This window comes from Manis pentadactyla, chromosome 1, assembly GCF_030020395.1.
Source record: "Manis pentadactyla isolate mManPen7 chromosome 1, mManPen7.hap1, whole genome shotgun sequence".
In the NCBI taxonomy this organism is placed as follows: Eukaryota; Metazoa; Chordata; class Mammalia; order Pholidota; family Manidae; genus Manis; species Manis pentadactyla.
In genome coordinates this window covers 82,281,140-82,298,775 of record NC_080019.1, presented here as the reverse complement: position 1 = coordinate 82,298,775, position 17,636 = coordinate 82,281,140, and the positions used below count along the sequence as shown (strand labels likewise).

At 34.8% G+C, this 17,636-nt stretch overlaps 1 protein-coding gene and 1 non-coding gene across 5 annotated transcripts in view; both read right to left on the bottom strand.

Annotated features, from left to right (window-relative positions):
* Window positions 1-17,636, bottom strand: part of RNF13 (ring finger protein 13) — a 224,435-nt gene that overhangs the window by 99,642 nt on the left and 107,157 nt on the right. For 2 of the 4 annotated variants that reach the window (XM_036896402.2, XM_036896403.2), the window contains exon 3: window positions 9,161-9,261. The exons of the other annotated variants lie outside the window; for them this stretch is intronic. The gene's annotated coding sequence lies outside the window, so the exon portion shown is untranslated. The remainder of the gene's footprint in view (window positions 1-9,160; window positions 9,262-17,636) is intronic. 4 annotated transcript variants of the gene reach the window in all.
* LOC118918034 (U1 spliceosomal RNA) lies at window positions 6,275-6,437 on the bottom strand. The gene has a single exon (XR_005026965.2). It is a non-coding gene; the product is annotated as a U1 spliceosomal RNA (small nuclear RNA).

The following is a 17,636-nucleotide window of genomic DNA, read 5'->3' as shown; positions in this document are numbered from 1 at the left end:
TCCTATCCCACAGAATTCAAAAGCAAGCCTACATGGGGTCCTTAAATCTCCCGCAAGTTGTCTGTGTATGAATTTTTCTGGTATGAGGAGAAAAAGTAATTATCAATTTTACAAAAGGCTTTCTGACCTCCAAATAGTTAAAAACTACTAATATAGATTAATTACAATGATCTGCTATGTGTGTAACTACATTTAGATATTAGATTCTTAAAACTGTACCAAGCTACTGAAAATATTTCTCTCACACATACAAAATGTAATTGTTTCTATAAATACAACTACAGCAATATCAAAAGCTGTTCTCTGTCTGTCAACAAAATATGATTTTTAAAATAGGAAACTTAGAAAACCACTCAATAGGGAGGAATTCTGTAGGCACAAGTGTGAATCTCAAAACATTTTCAAAAATTTAGCAAGCAAGAAGTCTTCCCCAAGGTTTTTGTTGTTGTTACTTATTTCTAAAAGTAGTGAAATTGTATCAAGAAACACATTAGCATATGGACCAACAGGTTTATGAATACAAACAAGTAAAATATATCCATGCTTATATATAAACTATAAAACTCATGTGTCAGTCAAATTAAATTACATTTTTTACAGAAGTAGCAGCTGGTATTTTTAAGAACACATAAGGCAGAAATAAAACCTAAATCATTTAGTGAGTATGTGTAAGGTTTCATGTTCATAAAATGCAACCTCAAACACATGGTGTCAAATGGAGGCAAAGAACTCAAAGATTCATGAATAAAAAGCATGTATAGGAAACAGGCCTAAATTCCAAGGAGCCATCAAAACTGAAAATTGCATGAATAAGCCTCTGAATTGTATTGCCAATCTGCCTGTTTAAGGAGACAGATCAGAGTTATTAGCTCAAATTGTGGTAAATGCACTAAATATTTAATATCTAATCAACAAATTAGCTGCGACTAAATTATATAGACCAGGTGGCACCTAAGGAAGAGTTTGAAAGAAACAGGGACTGCTGGCTTGTTATTACAAATAGCCAGTATGTCAGAAGGTAACAGACTGCAAATGGAAAAGCCTTCAATAAGACAGGTTCTAAAAGGAACCCTGTTAATGACATAATAGTTCATACTATCTTCAGAATGGACAAACTGATATACTGACACTAATAAAACAGGCATTGTAAGAAGAAAGATCTGATTGCACTGTCCAAGTGATCATGAGTAGCAATCTTTTAGAGACATGAGGAGCTGGTGGGATCTATTGATGGAATATATATAATAAGGCTCCAGACCAAAGACTATATGAATAAAGGAAGCCTCTATGTGGTGGTGCTTTACATAAATTATCTCTAATACCCAACACAATTCTACAATGTAGTTCTTTCCTATAATTTATAAATGAGAAAAGGTGGGTAAATGAAACTGCCCTAAAGTCACACTAAAGCAGAGCTGAGATTTGAATACAACTTTATCTGATTAGACAGAGACATGGGATTTACCAATGAATCAGGATGAGAACCAGAATTATTAACCTTATTTATTTATTATCCTATTTATTATCTAATCTTATTTAACATGTTACAAACATCTGGGAAGAGGAACTGAACTGAGAAAGCATCAAAACTCAGACAACATTAATCTTAAAATCTTTTGGACAAAATAAAACATATACAAAACAGAATATTAACCAAGAAGAAGAGTGCTAAAATATTATGGCAGAGTTTAAAGAAACTTAGGAGGTAGGGAAGCTGTGGGCTGAAATACCTATGGCAGATTTTATGGGACCTGAATTATACTTTAACAGGTGATTTGGATTAACAGTGAAGAAGAGTTGAGGGAAGTTTCTCCTATAAGAGAAAGAGAAAAATAACAAGACAGAAGGTAGGACCTAGCAAAGCATATCAGAAACAAAACAAAAAACACAAAGAATGGGCCTACTAAATAGTTTTATTGAAAGGAAGAATGACCAGAGAGTTAAAAGTATAGACTCTTACAACAAGATTACCTGCAATCAAATTTTGACTGTCATATACAAGCTGTATAAACTTGAGCAAGTAACTTCACTTCTATAAAATGAGCAGGATGCTATACCCAATTTAAAGAGTTATTCTGAGAATTAAATGACTTAATGTATGTAAAGTCCCTAATACAGTGCTTAGACAATGCCTGGCACATATTAAAAAAGTGCTAGCTATGATTATCGTCATTGTAACTGAGTTTTATTGTTGCTGTTGCAGGGTCAGAAGTGAAGACAGGTTAAAAAAAGAGGGGGGGACACACTGTGCAGTGCTTGAAGGCCATACTGAAAAGTAAACATGGGTTCTCCTCTGTCAAGGGTTCACAGTAGGCAACTGAATAAAGGGTTGACATGCCAACACAATGTTTTAGAACAATCTGATATTGCTAGATTGATATGGAGAAGAGAGATTGAAGATTTGGAAGCTGTTATGACAAGGCAGGATGATTGCAATGATGCCAAAGAACACTATCTTTTATGTTCCTTCATAACTAATTTTTGAACCTAGGAAACTTGGGGAATATAGTTAACCAAAAATGGACAAGCTGAGAAACAGAGCTTGTTTTCATAAGGAGGAGGAAGGGAATGGCTTTCAGCACATTAAATCTGAGACACAGCAAGGTTTGCATACATAGATTTCCCAGGTAGGTAGAATACAACAGACCAAGACTTGGGATAAAAATTCAGAGATTTTCAGCAAGTTAATTTATTTACTTATCCAACAAATACCTAGAATAGTCTAGCCAACTGATTGTTAAAAAGCAACAAATTTCTAATAAAACAATCAATTTGCATTTTTATATTTCCTACAGCTTTTCTACACCCCTTTACTATCTACACATGAAGTAAGTTTAGTATTTTGTTTTTCCCCTGGGAGGAGACACTACAAACAAGCAGACCTGTGTATACTTCTAGGCTATGCACCCGCGAGAATGGTAAAAATGCAAGAGAAGTGACTTTCCTTGATAGAAAAGAACCTTGAAAAGAACCCAATTATTATAACAGATAGCAGTTTGGATGCTCATGTAAAATGAGAGACACTTGGAGCAAGAACTTTTTTTATTTGAAATGCATTCCAAGTTCTAAAGGCTTTATCTGAAGTATAGTGTTGTTTCTCCCTTGCATGAAGAATAATTTGTAATCTTTGAACAACAGGGAAGTTAAGCTCAAAACCGGGATTACTTCAGACAGACAGACAGACAGATAGGTGACAGTCCATGAACACTATACATCCAGCTCTTGTAGATGCCCTGTGTTTCTGAGAATATCTGTCTTCAGGTGATGGGCAAAAGATGTCTGACTTAGAACAGGACCCATTTTTAATATATTCTCTTCTAATTTTAAAGATGATACAAACTTAAGTTTAGTTCATTATTTCAACATTTTCATTACAAGTGTAAAAAGGTCATTTATTTTAATTGGGAAACTTTTGAAAGAGAGTAGGCTGACGTATGTTAGATTGTGACTGATTCTTACAAGGTAAAAACATGCAATTTAAAGGACAGTATCAGTGACAAGTTATTTTATTTCTTAAAACAAGTAATAAGAACTAGAGAAAGAAGTAATAAATATTAGAGAAATTCAACAGTTCTGGCTTAGTATAATAAAAATATACATCTATCTTGAGATATACTTTCAGTGCCTAACCATTACGAAGAGTATTTTCTTGAACTCCCATTTAATCATGATACCTCAGTGACTTTAAAGCATGTTTACCTTCTTTTTGCTGTCAATATGCTTTCCCACCCAAGAATGAACTTAGGTTCACATTTTAAGTAGGTATTTTTTAAACTTCCTACTAATAATATAAAAACACAATTAATATTATATTTTCTGGTAAAACAACGAATGCTTTCTCCTGAATAACAGGAAAAAGATAAAGATATTCATTCTTACCACTTTTATTCAGCATTGTACTGAAGGTCTTAGCCAATGAAATAAGGCAAAAGCAAGAAGTTATGGCAGGGAGAGAGGAGAAAAAAAAGAAAGAGAGGAGGGGAAAAAGAGAAAGAAAAAATGGATATAAATTACAAAGGGAGAAGATGCTCTTAATTTGCAAGTTTACATAATCATCTACCTAGATGGATCAATAAAAGGCTACAACAAAAACAACTGAGTTTAGAATTCTATTTGCAGCTAAACTCTTCTTCAAAAAATGAAGGTGAAATGAAGATATCCCCAGATAAATAAAAAATAAGAGAATCTGTCAGTAGCCCTACAAGAAATATTAAAAGGAGTCCTTCAGGCCGAAATGAATGCATAGACAACAACTTGAATATACACGAAATAAATAGCATCTGTAAATATAATTACATAGGTATTCTAAAACAGTATAAATATATTTTAATTTTCAACTCTTCTATTTGTTTTAAAAGACAACTACAGAAAAAGCTGTGTTGATGGGCTTATAAAATATAAAGCTGCAGTTTGTATGACAATAATAGTACAATAATATAACAGAGAAGGTAGAGAATGAAGCTGTACTGGAACAAAGTTTTTATATCCTATTTAAACTGAGTTAGTATTAATCTGAACTACATTGTTTTAAGTTAAGATGTTAATTATAATATCCAGGGTAACTGCTATTTAATAACTAAAAAATATATAGAAGCAAGGAATTTAAAAAGGTATGTTAGAAAATACCTATTTAACATACACACACAAAAAGGCAGGAATTGAGGAAAAGAAGAATAAAAAAGACATTAAAAAAATCACAGAGTGGCAGACGTAAATCCTACTTTAAGTAATTACATTAACTGCAAACAGACTGAACATACTAATCAAAAACCAGAGATTGGCAGAATGGATTGAAAATTATGACTCCTCTATGCTCTGTCTGTAACAGGCTCACTTCACACAATTCAAAGACAGCCTGAAAATAAAAGGAAAGGAAAAAGAATGTAAACTAGACTAGAAACTAGACTTTAAGATAAAAACTGTTACTAAGACCAAGAAAAGGCATTATTATAATGTTTTTCATCAGGAAGATATAGGTACTATAAACATACATGTACCTAAAGAGTCCCAAAATATATGAAGCAAAACTCAAGAGTACTGAAGGGAAAAACACACAATTCAACAGTAATAGTTGGAGACTTCAATGCCCCACCCTCTATAATGGACAGAACAACTAGTCATATTATAAACAAGGAAGTAGAAGACTCAAACAACATCATACACCAACCAAAACTAACAGACATCTACAGAACATTCCAGTCAACAATAAACATTCTTCTCAAGTGCATATTCTCCACTACAGACTACATGTTAGGCTATAAAACAATCCTCAATAACTTTAAAAGTACTGAAATCATACAGAATATGTTCTCCAAACACAACAGAATGGAATGAAATCAGAAATTCACATTAAAAGGAAATCTGGAAAACTCACAATTACATCAATTAAAAACAACACATCCTAAATAACCAATGGGACAAAAAAGATGACCAATGGGACAAAAAAGAAATCACAAGAAAAATTATAAAATACCTTGAGATGAACAAAAATGAAAAATATCAAAAATTATGGGATGCAGCTAACACTGCATTTGACAAAATAATCTTTCGTGATAAAAATATTCAATAAATTAGGAATAGAGGGAACTTCCTCACCCTGATAAAGAGTATCTACAAAAAACTCACAGCTATCATCATACTTAAGGCTGAAAAACTGAATGTTTTTCCTATAAGATCAGAAATAAAGATTCCATTCTTGGAATCTCTGTTCAATTTTATACAGGAGGTTCAGGCAAGGGAACTTAGACAAGAAAATGAAATAAAGGGCATTCAGATTTATAAAGGAAGAGGCAAACTATTTTCTTGTGCAAATAACATGGTTTTATATAAGGAATATCTGCTATTTTATATGTGGAAAATATTCTAAAGAATCCACAAGTAAACTATGAGAACTAATATGCAAGTTCAGCAATATAGCAGGATTGTGTAAGATCAATATATAAAATTCAATTGTGTTTCTATATAGCAGCAATAAACAATCCAACATAAAATTAGGGGGAAAATCCCAAATATATTAGAAGCAAAAAGAATAAAATACCTATGAATAAATTTAACAAAATTAAGTGCCAGACTTGTACACTGAAAATTATAAAAACACTGAAAGAAATTAAAGGAGATCTAAACAAGTGGAAAGACATTTCATGTTCACAGGTCAAAACACAATATTATTAAAATAGCAATACTCTTAAATTGACCTATGATTTGAACTTAATCCCAATAGTGTTTTTTGTTTGCTTGTTTGTTTGGTTTTTTTTATTCTTTTTTCTTTTTTCCAGGGGAGAATGCAAAAGCAGTCCCCCACTACCACAAATCGCGCAGTCGAGTTTTCCTACTTGCAGGAAAATCACAGGAGTCAGCATATCCCGAGTGCAATGGATAAGCCTTACCCTGGGAAAACCACCTTCGTGATCGTGGTGTTTCCCCTGCCAGGTAAGTATTGCTTGTTTGTTTGTTTTCGCAGAAATGGACAAGCTGATCCTAAAATTCAAATGGAAATTTAAGAGGCCCAGAATAGTCCAGGCAATCTTGAAAAAGAACAAAGTTAGAGGACTCAAAACCCCCTACAAAGCTAGAACAGTTAAGTCAGTGTGGTATAGCATAAGAATAGACACAGATCAATGGAATTAAAATCAAAGACAGTATTTCATAGGTAGAATTTCTGTCAAAAATGTTTAACTTAAATCCAAACATGAGGAAACAACCAGACATATCCAAAGTAAGGAGCATTCTGTTAAACAACTGGCCTTGATAGTTCCAAAATATCAAAGTCACAAAGACAAATACAGGATTTGTCTGGATGGAGAAAATTGTGCATCTGATTATAACAGAGTAACTGATATGGGTTTCCTTTCCTCTTATACATAACTAGAAAACTGGACAGTATTTATGAAATGGCTACTTTCAAACCCTGGACAGCATCACAGAACTGTGGTCCCTGAGAGAATGAAAACAAGGTTGATGTTATATAAATTTCCAGGCTTTCCACCTGGAGAAACTTTGTGGGCCATGGCTCAGCAAAGCAATACAGAGTAATGCAGAGCACAGTAGTCTCATTGAGTTGTGGACACAGAGATCTGAGTTCAAGGAAGCTGAAGTGCCCCAAAAAATAATTTCCAGGTTAGAGATCCACAGAGAAGGGAAAGTACTTCAGAAAACTGCATGGGGTTCCCATGGATTCTTGGATGAATATAAAGATATGTATGCATACAGTGAGACTCTATGTGGCTTGGAAAGAACCCCACTGGGGAAAAAAACAACTACTGGGAAACTTAAGATGAATAATTCCCAGAGCTCAAACAAGGTCAGGAGAATTTCAAGCTCTGACTGGGCAGAGAGGGGAGACTACCTTTAACACCCAAGGCATTCACAGGATACCCTAGAAGGATCACAATTTAGCAGTAGAGTTACAGGTAAGTAGTCCTAGGATAAAGGCTACTCTTAAGCAACTTAAAAATTTAAAAACAAGCTTCAAAAGGCCGCATGTTCATTTGCAAGTAACGTAACTGCCAGCCAAAACACAAATACTCTTTAAAGGAAGACAACAAAACCCAGACAATTCAACAACTACACATTATCTGATAAAAAAAAAATTACTAGCCATGCAAAGAAGCAAGAAACAGGACTCATAACCAGGAGAAAAATCAGTCAACAGAAAGTGACCCAGAAATGACAAGGATATGGAATTATCGTATAAGAACTGTAAACAGCTACTACAGATAATAGCTTATTTTAATTATATTTACTTATATAAATTATATAAAATATAAATTATGTTCAAGGATTTGAAAAATATGAATGTAATACAGAAAGAAATGGAAAATACATACACATATACATGCACAAGCATGTATTTTAAAAGATCCAAATGAAATTCTTAAAGATATATACTATATCTGAAATAAAAAGTTCACTGGATGGTCTTAACAGAAGATTAGATCACTGTAGAAGAAAAGATCAGTGAATCTGGAGACAAAGCAATAATAATTCTCTAAACTGAAACACAGCAGTAGAAAGGTAGGAAAAAAAAGGATCAAGAACTACTGTAGATTAAAGGAGACATGACAATTAATTAAATGTGTGATCCATAATTGGATCCTAAAATGGCTGAAAACAGAATAGTTACAAAGGATATTTTGGATATTAGGAAATTTAAACATGACTCTGTATTAGTAGAATATACTACCTAATAATGTGTGTGTTTGTGTAAATATATACATACACTAATACTCTGTATTATTAGATAGAGTGTATGTCAGTATTAAATTTCCTAAATGTGGTAACTCTACTTTGTGGACTTGTAGGAGAATGCTGCTGTGAAAAAGAGTAAAAAAAATAACACATAAAAGATGGGACTATTTTAAAATAGTTTATGACAAAACACTTGGAAATTACTAACAATAGTAATTTCAGCAGGATATGAACGTTTTCACCTTTGTTATTATATACACCACAAGCTTTTGTCTTAATGGCATTACCTTTTTAGTACCCATCTGGGAACTTTTTTAATCAAGCCAACATCACATAATTAACTTTAAATAGAATGATTTTCAACAGCCATGGTTCATTAATAAGATGACACAAAGTTGGACTAATTTCAGCATGTTCTCCAAAAGATAGTAACAAAATTGTGCTGCACTAAAATAGAAATCACAATACTAGAAAACTAAATTTGTCATCATTTATATTTTAAAGCATCACCTTAAAAATTGACAAAAGATAGTCTTTTCAGGCTTCTTGGTGAAAACATTATCAGAAAACTAAGACTGTTTTCACCTTGAAAAGCAGAGATCCGATGAAATCACATTTAGAGCATTTTGAATGCCAGATGTTACATTCCTTAAGGAAAGGAATTATCTTATTTGGGTGTATCTCAAGACTAGTAAATCTCTCTCAAATAAATACTTCTTTAATCAAACTAAATCACAACTAAGATAACTGTCTATCAAGCCCTACCTAGCAAGATATAAAGAAATTTCATTTTTGTGGTACATATCTACTACTTAGTTCCCCCTCAAATTAAAAAAAAACAAAAAATTTTTACTTCAGTCATTGTGGATAAAAATTTTGCTAAACTTTGCATCTTCCCAGCTTTCTCCGTAAACAGCACCAAATGTGATTTGACCTTTTCCAGTGACTTGGGGATCATCATGAACATATTTACCAGACCCTAGCTGGTTTTTCTTCTTAATGCTAAATGCCAAATGTCACTTCCTCTCTCTGTTTTCTACTCATTCCAGCCTCGCTCCACCATTATATTCTTTTCTGTAGTAGAGAAACAAAAAAGTAAACTTGTTAAGAATTCTATTCTTTAAAAAAATTAAGCACATAAAAGTTCCAAGAAAAACTGTTAGAAAAAGTATATGGTTTTAATCTGAAGCTCTGTGACATTTATGATGGTGGTACAAAGGCATGTTTCCTTCTCTTACTTAAGGTTATGTTCTCGGAGCACCAACCTTTTGACAAACAGCATATTACAACTGTACATGTTTACTTAGGCTTCACGATACATTGAATTTACTTGTTTCATTAGAAAATATTTTTGACAGGGCCAGTAAAATTGGTGTTTGTATGCAAAGCCATACTTGTTTCAAGTACAGCAGAAAATAGGAGCCAGGAGGATCCCTGGAACTTTAAAAATTAAAGAGTTTACATTATGTTCCAGTGGCAACATTTTAGAGTCTATCAATCATACATGGGAAAGCAATTTTTAAATATTGAGGATAGTGAAAACTATGGGTAATAAAATAATTTAGTGAATCTAGCTGAACTTCTTTTAAAAAGGAAATTTCATACATTGGAGTACTACAGGTAGTATAGGCAAGTACCATTTCATGAAACTTTATTATAGGCTGTGTGTTGTATATGTACTAAGGCAGGAGTGAAAATAAATTTCTTACAGTGAGTTCTATTAAAAAAAAAAGCTTGAACCCACAAATATAGTGAGTTCTTAATGTTCTGTAGGTTGTCTGCAATCAGAAAAAAGATTTGTGCTTTTTCACTCACGACAATAATAATATTCTGCAACATATCAACACAAAATCAACAGCACTGACTTATATAAGTCTTTGAACATGGCTGTTTCCAATCAAGTTTTTTTTTGAAGTATAGTTGATATACAATATTATACTGGTTTCAAGTATACAAGATAGTGATTTGACAGTTATTAGGTTATTAAAGATCACCCCAAATAGTGCAGTTACTATCTGTCAACACAGAAAAACGTTACAGGATTACTGACTATATTCTCTATGCTGTACTTTCATTCCTATGACTAATTCATATTATGATTGAGATTTCATGCCTCTTTTTCCCCTTCACCTACTTCACCCACCCACCCCAACATGGTAATCACCAGTCACTTCTCAGTGTCTATGAGTCTACTGCTATTTTATTCATTTTGTTGTGTTTTGTTTTATTTTTAGATTCTATACATAAGTAAAATCACAGGGTACTTGTCTCTCTCTGCCTGGCTTATTTTACTTAGGACCCTCTAGGGCCATTCCTGTTGTTGCAAATGGCTCTTTTTTATGGCTGAATAATATTCTATTGCATACAAACACACACACATCTTTATCTATTCATCTACTGATGGGCACTTTGCTGCTTCCATATCTTGGCTATTGTAAATACTGTGGAAATAATATAAGGACACATGTATCTTTTCAAATCAGGTATTCTGTTTTCTTTAGGCAAATTCCTAGAAAAGGAATTACTGGGTCATATTGTATTTCCATATTCAGTTTTTTGAGGAATCTCCATACTGCTTTCCATAGTGGCTGTATCCAATGAAGTTTTGATATTGTATCTGGCATATGATTGGTACTAAAGATCAAAACTAAAAATAATCCTTTTTGCTTAGTGACATTAAGAAAGCCCAAATAAACCTGTGTGTGCAGGTATTTCTAATGCTATTAGTTTGAAATACGGATGTTTTTTTTAAAAAGCTTTTACTTTGTAATGAACTATACCTAGTTAAAATAAGCTACATTAGTTAAAAGCCCCCTAAATATTTAATTTTCAGAATTGTAATTTCACATTAACAAAGTCATCCACAAAATATTCTCTACTTACCTACATATATTAAAGTGCATATTAAATGATCAAAATAAATTCAGATATTTTGAATACTGATAGGATTATGTGTTCCAATCAAATCTTAATTATTTCTCACCCTAACTCAGCTGAAGCTCCATTTCAACTATTCCTGTAAATAAGGCTTGTTGGAAGAACTTTTGGCGCAACAAAAAGATAACTCTCTAAACTTGCTATCAGCTTACTAGGAATTCTAAGAAATGATAGGGAATTCTTGGAATTTCTTGAAAAATAACTGACTGAACAATTCAATGACAATTTTGATGCTCAGTAACACCCTGTTACAGATATCAGAGAATACTCCTCCTTCACTGTCTACTCACTTTGGTGTTCTTGGCACTGTATTAAAAGCACTGTACACAAAACTGCATAAAACATAAATTCTACTCCCAAGAAGCTGAAGTGAGAAGATTTTCTTAGACTAGAGCCAGGCAAGAAGGGAAGAAAATATTATGGAGCAAAATGAAATAAGCTCCAGTAAAGAAATAAAAACTGCGAGGGTGGAGAAAAAGATGGAGTAGGAAGTCAAGGCAGAAACCTCCTCCCAAAAACAAATAAAGGAAGAAACTAAGCAAATACAACTAAACCTGAAAATGACCTGAAGACTGCAGAACAGATCACCTACATCTGGAGAAAAAGAGGAAGCCACAAAGAAAAGGGTAAAGTGACAGAGCCGTGATGCAGTGAGACCCAAGCCCTTCCACCATCCCAGCCCAAAGGTGGGAGGAAGAAGAATGGAGCAGGGAGGGGATAGGAGCCCAGGAACTCTGCACACCTGGCCCTGGAGACATTACACTGGGCCCTGGTCATTAGTAGGGCTGGACACCAGAGACAGGTAGGATGCTCTGGGAGGCTGAGACTCCAGCCACTTGAGGAGAACAGGCACACCCTGCTGGTCCTGAGACCCAAACCAGAGGTGACAGTTTGAAAGACTTGCCAGGAGCGGGTGGCATACTAGAGGGACAAGGGTTGAACAGAGCTCTCTCCTCAGAAGAAAGGGCAGGTGGACCATACCTCCCAGCCTTCCCTCAGCCCAACAGATCAGGAATTTGATGCTCCACCCCCCTTGCTGACAACTCAGCTCCAAGGTTCCTCCTTACATGCACTGCAAGAGAGCCAATCCACTTGGCCCAGTTGCTGTCCGACTTTGCTGCCTGGCAGGCAGAGGAAGACTCTCCCAGATTTCTTGGCCTTGTTTCAACCTAACTCGAGAGGTGCCTGGAGTACCCAGCCTGAAGAAATCCTTCCAACCCCCCAGCAGGTGCCCAAGCCCAGTGCTGTGTGTCCAGCCCTGCCCCACAGCAGCACAATGGCTCTACCCACTCCATTAACCCTGCATCCTTACTATTGCTTCAAGGCAGGCAGAGTGCAGCCCCACCCACAGCAATCTCAGCAGTTGTCTCTGCTCTGATCACAAAGGTGACTAAAAAAAACTGCTGGAGCTGCAAACTCAGACCACTACTGGCAGACAGACAGAAAGGTAACCCTGCCCACTGCATACCAACAGCAACTGGGGATCCCACAAAGTAGAACCAGGCTGGAGAGTAAATAGTCCTGAGCCTCTGGGCACCATAGGCTCCTTCCTAAAGCTATTACTTTTCAGGCCAGGAAATATAACAGATCCATTTAATACAAAGGAAGAACACAGAAATCCTGGCAAAATGAGAAGGCAGAGGAATATGTTCCAAACAAAACTGCAGGACAAGACACAAGAAAGAAGGCTAAATGAAATGTAGAGCACAATCTTCTTGATAAAGATTTTAAAATAAAAGTCATAAACATGCTCACTGATTTACAGAAAAGTATGCAAGATCTCAGGGAAGACTTCAGCAAAGAGACAGAAGATCTGAAAAAGAGCCACTCAGAACTAAGAATACAATAACTGAAATAAAACAGTGGAGGGAATGAATAGATCACTGCAAGTAGTGGAGACAGTAAATGAGATGGAAATTAGAGAAAAAAAAACACAACAAAGCTGAAGAGCAGAGAGAAAATAAATGATCTCTAGGAATAAAAAAATGATAAAGCTAAGTGAACAATCCAAAAGAAACAGTATCTGCATGATAGGGGCACCAGAAGGAGAAGAGAGAGAAAAAGGGATAGAAAGTCTTTTTGAGGAAATAATAGCTGAAAACTTCCTCAGTCTGGTTAAGGAAACAGACAGGTCATGGAAACTCAGAGAGCCCCTTAGAAAAAGAACCCCAGGAAGACAATATCAAGACATACAATAATTAAAATGGCAAAGATTAAGGATAAGGAGAGAGTACTGAAAGCAGCCAGGGAGATATAAAAAAGATTACTTATAAAGCAAATCACATCAGGCTATCAGTAGACTTCTCAGCAGAAGCTTTGCAGACCAGAAGGAAGTGGCATGAAATATTTAATATATGGAAACAGTAGGACCTTCAACCAAGAGTCTTGTACCTGGCAAGATTATTATTGAAATCTGAAGCAAGGACTAAACAATTTCCAGATAAACAAAGGCCCAAAGAACTTTAACAACTAAACCAGCATTACAGGATATGTTAAAGAGACTTCTGTAGATAGAAATGTTCCTAAGGCTAAAGAGCTCTCACCAGAGTAAAGGTAGTAGACCAATAAATTACCAAGCAAGTATGAAATTAAAACAAAACAAAAGAAGCAAAGCAACTATACACAAAATCAATCAAGGGATACACAAAAAGTACAGATAATGATATCAGATTCATAAAGTATGGAGGAGGAAGAAGAAAAAAAGTACCTTTAGATTGTGTTTGAAATAGAGCAATCAGCAACTTAATATAGACTTGCATAGTAAGGAAACTATCCTGAACCTTTGGTAACCACCAAACTAAAGCCTACAGTAGATACACAAAAAAATTTAAAATGAGAAATCTACCACAACACAATGAAAACCATCAAATAATGAAAGTTTAAGAGAGGAAGAAAGGAACTATAAAAACAACTGGAAAACAATTAATAAAATGGCAGTTAGTACATATCTATCAATAATTACCTGAAATGTACATGAACTGAATATACCAATCAAAAGACAAAGAGTAGCAGAATGGATAAAAAAGTAAGATCCGTCAAAATGCTGCCTACAAGAGACTAATTTCAGACCCAACGACATACACAGACTAAAAGTGAGGAGATGGAAAAAGATATTTCATGCAAATAATAGGGAGAAAAAGGAGCAGCACTACTTTTATCAGACAAAACTGATTTTAAAACAAAGAAAGTAACAAAGGAGGAAATTATGTAATGATAAAGGGGTCAGTCCAACAAGACGATGTAATGCTTACAAATATCGATGTACACAATATAAAGCACCTAAATATTTAAAAAATACTAACAGAATTAAAGGGGGAAATAAACTGCAACACATTCATTTTAGGAGACATTAACACATCACTCATATCAACAGACAGATCAACCAGACAAAAAATAAATAAGGAGACAGAGGCACTAAACAGTACATTAAATCAAATGGGCTTAACAGATATCTACAGAATATTCACCAAAATGCAGCAGGATACACATTTTTCTCAAGTGTACATGGAATGTTCTCAGAGTAGATCACATACTAGGCCGCAAAAAGAGCCTTAAAAACTTTAAAAGATTAAAATTGTGCCAAGCAGCTTCTCAGACCAGAATGGAATGGAACTAGAAAAAAAAAAAAGCCTATAAACACATGAAAGCTAAACAACATGTTTCTAAATAATCAATGGATCAATGAACAAGTAAAAACAGAAATCAAGCAAAAAATGGAGACAAATGAAAACAAATATTCAACAGCCCAAAATCTGTGGGACACTGCAAAGGCAGTTCTAAGAGGGAAGTACATAGCAATACAGGCCTACCTCAAGAGACAAGAACAATCTTAAATAAACAGTCTAAACTCACAATTAAGGAAACCAGAAAAAGAAGAACAAGAAACCCACAGTTAGTAGAAGGAGGGACATAATAAAGATCACAGCAGAAATATAGAGAAAAATAAAACAATTAGAAAAACAATGAAGCCAAGAGCTGGTTCTTTGAAAAAATAAACAAAATAGGCAAACCCTTAGCCAGACTTACCAAGAAAAAAAGAGTATAACTATAAACAAAATCAGAAACAAAGAAGGAATAATCACAACAGATACCACAGAAATACAAAGAATTACTAGAGTATACTATGAAAAACTCTATGTCAATAAATTGGACAATGTAGAAGAAACAGACAACTTCCTTCTATAGAAAAATATAACCTTCCAAGACTGACTCAGGAATAAACAGAAAATCTGAACAGACCAATTACCAGTAATGAAATTGAATTGGTAATCAAAAAACTCCCAAAAAACAAAATTCCAGGAACAGACAGCTTTACAGCTGAATTCTACCAAACATTTAAAGAACAGCTAATACTCATCCTTCTTAAACTATTCCAAAAAGTAGAGAAGGAGGGAATACTTCCAAACTCATTCTATGAGGCCTAGACTCTATCACTCTAATACCAAAACCAAACAAAGATACCACAAAAGGAGAAAATTATAAATCAATATCCCTGATGAACATAGAGGCAAAAATCCTCAACAAAATATAAGCAAACTGAATTCAAAAATACTTCAAAAAAAATCACCCATCATGATCAAGTGGGATTTATTATAGGGATGCAAGGATGGTACAATAATCGTAAATCAATCAATATCATACACTACATTAATGAAAAAAAAAGGATAAAAGCCACATGATCATCACAATAGCTGCTGAAAAAGCATTTGACGAAAATTCAACATTTATTCATAATAAAAACTGACAAAATGGGTACAGAAGGTTGCATCAAAAAGAATAAAATACCTAGAAAGAAACCTAACCAAGGAACTGAAAGACCTATACGCTGAAAACTACAAGATACTCATGAGAGAAATAAAGAAGATACCAATAAATGGAAATACATCCCATGCTCATGGATAGGAAGAATTAATATTGTCAAAATGGCCATCCTGCCTAAAACAATCTATAGATACAGTGCAATCCCTATCAAAATACCAACAGCATTCTTCCACACACTAGAGGAAATAGTTCTAAAATTCAGATGGTACCACAAAAGACCCTGAATAGCCAAAGAAATCCTGTGAAGGAAGAATAAACAGGGGGGATTATGCTCCCCGATTTCAAGATCTACTACAAAGCCAGAGTAATCAAGACAATTTGGTACCGGCACAAGAGCAGACCCATAGACTAGTGGAACAGAATAGAGAGTCCAGATATTAACCCAAGCATATATGGTCAATTAATATATGATAAAGGAGCCATGGATATACAATGGGGAAATGACAGTCTCTTCAACAACCGGTGTTGGCAAAACTGAACTGCTACATGTAAGAGAATGAAACTGGATCATGGTCTAACCCCATAGACAAAAGTAAACTCAAAATAGATCAATGAACTGAATGTAAGTCATGAAACCATAAAACTCTTAGAAGAAAACATAGGCAAAAATCTCTTGAATATAAACATGAGCAACTTTTTCCTGAATGCCTCTCCTCGGGCAAAGGAAACAAAAGAAAAAATGAACACATGGGACTACATCAAACTAAAAAGCTTCTGTACAGCAAAGGACACCATCAACAGAACAAAAAGGCACCCTACAGTATGGGAGAATATATTTGTAAATGACATATCCGACAAGGGGTTAACATCCAAAATATATAAAGAACTCACATGCTTCAACACCCAAAAGGCAAATAACCCTATTAAAAAATGGGCAGAGGATATAACCAGACACTTCCCCAAAGAATAAATTCAGATAGCCAGAGGCACATGAAAAAATGCTCCACATTGCTAATTATCAGGGAAATGCAAATTAAAACCACAATGAGACACCACCTCACACCATTTAGGATTGCCAACATCGAAAAGATTTAGGAACAACAAATGCTGGTGAGGATGCGGAGAAAGGGGAACCCTCCTACACTGCTGGTGGGAATATAAACTAGTTCAACCGTTGTGGAAAGCAATATGGAGGTTCCTCAAAAAACTAAAAATAGAAATACTATTTGACCCAGGAATTCCACTCCTAGGAATTTACCCAAAGAAAACAACTTCTCAGATTCAAAAAAACATATGCACCCCTATGTTTATCACAGCACTATTTACAACAGCCAATATATGGAAGCAACCTAAGTGTCCATCAGTAGATGAATGGATAAAGAAGATGTGGTACATATATACAATGGAATACTATTCAGCCATAAGAAGAAAACAAATCCTACCATTTGCAACAACATGGATGGAGCAAGAAGGTATTATGTTCAGTGAAATAAGTCAGGTGGAGAAAGACAAATACCAAGTGATTCCCCTCATTTGTGCAGTATAACAATGAAGCAAAACTGAAGGAACAAAACAGCAGCAGACTCACAGACTCCAAGAAGGGACTAGCGGTTACCAAAGGGGAGGGTTGGGGGAGGGTGGGTGGGGTAGGAGGGAGAAGGGGGTTGAGGGTATTATGATTAGTACACATGGTGTTGGGGAGGATCATGGGGAAGACAGTGTAGCACAAAAAGGACAAGTAAGGACTCTGG